Here is a 5,601-nt window from a genome sequence, read left to right on the forward strand (position 1 = left end):
TACATCCTCCTTTTCTACGAAATGACCCGTTTTGGCACTGAGCTGTTTTTTCCTGAGTGCTTCGTTTTTCTCTTTTAGCTCATCGACAGCCGCCAGATGGCAACTGTCTGTCTTGGTGATGGTTGTTATGGAAACCGAAGCGGGTTGCGGCTCTGCCACAGATGTGGTGCGACGGTGAGATACGGCAACCAAAGAGGGACAGAAAGGGTCTGTGTGTGTGTTTGTGTGTGTGTGTGTGTGTGTATGTTGACGGGGACGGGGGGTCGGGGTGAGACGTGAGTTATGGTTTGAATCACATGAATAAAAGCTGTCTCAAGAATGATGGAAGCAGTTCTATACATATCTTGTCTTTCTGTACATCCCCCTCCGGCAACTCTAGTAAATAAACCCATCCCATGATCCCTCATTCTCTTGCAGAAAAACAATCCCATTCAGTCATCACAGACTTCTAGTCTCCTGCTGGGTCTACCAAGCCGATGGCCTTGTCAGAGATCTGACAGTCTCAATCCATTCCTGCCCCTGTCTATGTGTCTGTATGTGTGTGTGTGTGTGTGTGTGTGTGTACCACCCCCTCTGAGGTCGTGTCTGGGTGCAGGTCTGACTTCCTTGGGGGGCCCCCCTGTCTGGCTGTCTCTCTGATCCCCTCTCGGAGTCGGTTCCCACAAACTCAGGAACCTCCGCAGGAACAAAGACTTTATTAAACTACCACTGATCTCGGTTTGCTGTCCCACCTGCTGAGAGTGAGTGAGCGGAAGGGAGATCCACACACACACACACACGGGCAGACGCACACACACACACACACAAACATGTGGACACATACTCACGTGCAAACAGACACACACACAAACACAGGGACACACACCCACCCACGTACGGACACACACAAAAATACTAAGGCACCTTTCTCTGACATTTCAAGGCTTTGCTTTTCAGTAAACAGTTTGACTGTTTTTGGAGTAAATATAACTCCTAGTCATCTTAGTCATCATGTTTTGGAGACAGAACAGTCTCGTTTTGGAGGCTGGATTTCTTCCTGTGTGATATGAACATCTTTGATGTTGTCAGTTTATAACACATTTCTGTGTGAGAATGGAACAGCCTGACACTGTGAACCCAGCGCTGTGAGAATAGACCAGCCAATGGAATTAGATCAGGTGAGACTTCTGTCATTGTTGAGTCCAGATCCGACACCCAGCCTCTCACTGAAGGTGTGGGAAATACTTGGTCCTTGAAAGTTTGCCATGCAGTTGTAGCCGGTGTGTATCGGTGAAACTCACTCCTCAGGTATGTAACAGGCCGTTGGCGTAGTTGGTAGTGGTGGCGCTTGGGAAGCCAGAGGTGGTAAGTTCGAACCCAGTGCGGGACGATTTGCCCGATACCTCTGACGGAGCTTGCAAGACCACGTCTGTTACACAGTACAGTCTCAACTCTCCATCCATCCATCCATTTATCCATCCATCTCTCCACCCATCTCTCCACCCATCAATTCATCCATCAATCCATCCACTTTTCCTCATTAGAAAACACAGTGCAATGTTTCCTCCCACCATTGAATCCGGGGCCACAGCTCTATCTGTTTTGCTCTGGTGGAATCTATTTTAGAGGTGAACACATTCTCAAACACCTTGTGTATTGGCATATTGAAATGTGCCCCTCCAAATGTCACGGTGGTCTTTTCTTCCTGTCCACAATGACAGGCGGGTGAGTGGGTAGATCCACCAACAAATAAACAGATACATATGAATGAGAGGGATGAGGGACTCCTCAGGGGCAGGCATTGTTACCACGAGTATGGCAGGTTGCATGGCAGACTGAAAGGTTGACAGTAATGGGGTCTAGGGGCTGGGGTTGAGGCTGAGGTTGAGGCTGGCAGACAGGCCGACAGACAGGCCGACAGACAGACAGACGGGCAGGCCGACAGACAGACAGACGGGCAGGCCGACAGACAGGCCGACAGACAGGCAGGCAGGCAGGCAGGCAGGCAGGCAGGCAGGCAGGCAGACAAACAGGAGCGCAGACAGGCAGGCAGAAAGGAAGCCTGGCTCATAATAAAGTGATTGATGTGTGTCTAACTGCCTGTCCTCCAGGGCAGCCCTGACTGTTGATATAAGAATAAAGCCATTGAGCCATTTTCTCAGCACTTTCGTGTCAACTCACTGTTAATAATGTGGCCTGGTATCTAAACCTGCCAGATAAACAGTTCCTGTGACACACTCTCACAAACATGCATGTGCGCACACACAGTCCTCTGTAAACACAAAGGAAAACCGCAGGGATCAATTACCATCCACGTCTTCATCAGAAGAGCACCTTGAATATGAATAAAGCCTGTCTGCACTGTGGGTGATGCACACACACACACACACACACACACATACACACAGAGACCAGCCCAACGCAAAAGACATTCTCATAACCCTGTGATTGCAACTCCGTAAGCCTCTGTATCTGTCCAATTCAAACTGCTCTGTCGGAGAATGCTATCTCCCTGCACAGCTATCGCTGAAATACAATAGCAGCGTTGTGTTGATTGACAGAGGGAATCATCTTCTATTCAGCCTGTTTACCTGTAGAAACATCAGCCTCCACAGCAACAGACCAGAGCTGCTCATGCTCCCTGGGACAGAAGGGACGATAGGAAACAGATGTGACACTGTGTGTGTGTGAGTGTGTGTGTGTGTGTGTGTGTGTGTGTGTGTGTGTGTGTGTGCAGGAGAGGGAGATAGACAGAGTCAGGCTTACGGTTGATTGAAATCGTAGTCGCTCCCAGTCCTTGTCTGGCACAGCAGGAGGCTATGAAGAACAATCTCAACCGATAATTAGTGAAAGAATCCCATATACCTTAACATGGCGACACACACACACACATACACACACACACACACACATACACACACACACACTCACACACACACACACACACATACACACACACACACACACACACACACACAGGCACACGCTTTCCCTTGCCAGTGAAGGTAAACAAACAAAGACAGTGTCCCTCTCCAGATGCTGCAGCATTTGTTCAGCTTTGCTGCTGAAGTTTGCTGTTGGAAACTTATCAGAGGCTGAGAGAGGAGAGTCTGTCTGCCCAGCGGGGAGTGGAGATGCTCCTTCCTCTAATGGTCCCTCCATCGCTGGAGGTTCTTGCTGCCCTCTGATCTGTGGTTCTCATATCATCCCTCTGTTGCGGCGCAGCCTGTTAGGACCAGTTATGAGGCCTGTTATGTATGTTGTTAATCATTAAGGGAAACATACAGTAAAAACATTCCATCTGTTGAGGAAATGTTCTTTCATGTGAGTCCCAGATGTCTCTGTGTGTGCCTGCGTGGAGCTGGACTGCCCCCTAGCGGATGCAAGGGTTGGCTCCACTCTGATTCACACAATAGGCTGGGACTACAGACACCTTTGGTTTACGCCAGAAAATCTCTCTGTCTCTTTATCGATTGTTCAGTTATTTTCCCTCTTTATGTCTCTCCCTCTTTCTCGCGGCTGTAAATAAAGCTTGTTTGTTCCCTGGAAGGTGATGCCGGTGGATCTTGGTATTTAGGTGATGGAAACAGGTCATCAACCACAGAGTGAGAACTATTGTGTTCTGGTAAGAATCTCTTCAACTCCCATAGATCTTATCCTCTAGATGCACGCAAGCACACATGAATGCCCGCACATGCACAAGAGCACACACACACAGACACACACACTATCAGAGTGTATTGTGCATCTCAAACCTGTCTTCCTGTCTTTCGTTGCCAGCTTCATTCAGAGATAACCTCTCCACTTTCCCTCCTTTTCACCTTCTCAAACATCACCTACACACAATGCTGTTGTACAGGGGATCATCAGATAAGGGTTGATACCTGATGGGAGAGATATCTCCATAAAGAGCCATTGTGAGGGGAAAGTGAAGATCTGATCTGTTCTTTCTTCACACTGATCTGGACAGATCCTCAGTGGGCCTCTGTCATACAGAACAGAACAGCAGCCAGAGAGAGAGAGAGAGAGCGAGCGAGAGAGCGAAAGAGAGAGAGAGCGAGAGCGAGAGCGAGAGAGAGAGAGAGAGAGAGAGAGAGAGAGAGAGAGAGAGAGAGAGAGAGAGAGAGAGAGAGAGAGAGAGAGAGAGAGAGAGAGAGAGAGAGAGAGAGAGAGAGAGAGAGAGAGAGAGAGAGAGAGAGAGAGAGAGAGAGAGAGAGAGAGAGAGAGAGAGAGGTGGAGGTGTCAAGCAGAGCTGAGCAGAGAAAACATCCTGCATGACATCATTTGTTTTGTTGTGGTGTAATGTTGTAAAGTATTGAGCGATATGGTGTTGTGTTGTGGTGTGAGGTGTGTGGTGGTGTGAGGTGTGTGTGCGGTGTCTGTGGTGTGAGGTGTAATGTAAGGTGAAGTGTGTATGGTGTGAGGTATGGAGTGGTGTGTGTGAGGTGTGGAGTGGTGTGTGTGTGCGGTACAGTGTGGTGAGACTAGAGCAGTGTTAAACCCAGCAGGGGTGTGTTTTGAGGGCGGGAAGCAGAGCAGGAACATTATCAAGATGTGATGCGCAGAGCAAGATGATCTGAGCTCAGACAAAGAGTGACTGAGATGGAATAAAGCTCAGTCCTTTGTGCTGGGCTCAGACTAAGAAATACACCAATCATCTCTCCAGCGGACCGGTCCATTATTCCCTGCAGACAAGGATCCCAAGGATTAGATTGATTCCTACCACTCTCTCTTCTCACCTCTCCCTCTCCTCTAAATTGCATTTCTCGTATTACAAAAGGAGGGGAATCAGTGGCAGATTGAGAGAGAGAAGAGGTGTGTGTAGGTGTGTGTTTGTGTATGTGTGTGTCCATGGGGCATGGTAATAAGACTGAGAGTGATGAAGGAGGAGGACAATGAGATGAAGGGAGGAGAGACGTGCCAACTTGACAGACAGATCTGTCTGACTCCCAGTGACAAAGACCTGGAGTGTTAACCTGCTGAACCTCAGCTGTACTATCACATGTATTAAGGCAGGACAGATGGACAGAGACACAGAGCCCAGCAGACAGACAGACAGACAGACCTGAGAAAGGAAGACACCAATATGCTCTACAGAGACTAGGACTAGCCTTAACGTGAGTCCTTCCATGCTCCAGTTTTTTTATGCCAGAGTCAGTGTGGGATGTTGTGGGCCTGAGTGTTAGTATTAGTCCCTCTGTGTGGGATTGTCTAATAAAAAACAAAACAATATTTGAATATTTGTCAGCAGCATACAGGTTAACACGCGTTCATTTCCATTAAACGTGACCTTGAAACATTTCAATAAGTATACCAAATGCTGTTGATTGCTGTGTTGTGTATTAGTCAATTGCATCCACACGGTGGGGCAAGTGGCTCTCATATTCCACAGCCACGGCGAAGTAGCTTGAATCCAAGCTATAGCCTATTTTTCAAAATGTTTATTTTATAAATGTAGCTACTAAAAACACAAGTCGTTTAGAATTTCCGAACCCACAAGTTGTTAGCATTTCCGGACCCACAAGTCGTTAAATAATAAATAATGCCGCGAAGAAAGGATCTGTGTCTCGCATGGTTTTTCACATGACCGCACACACATGTGAAGTGTTCACTATACTGTGA

Source organism: Osmerus eperlanus, chromosome 3 (genome assembly GCF_963692335.1).
Source record: "Osmerus eperlanus chromosome 3, fOsmEpe2.1, whole genome shotgun sequence".
Taxonomy (NCBI): Eukaryota; Metazoa; Chordata; class Actinopteri; order Osmeriformes; family Osmeridae; genus Osmerus; species Osmerus eperlanus.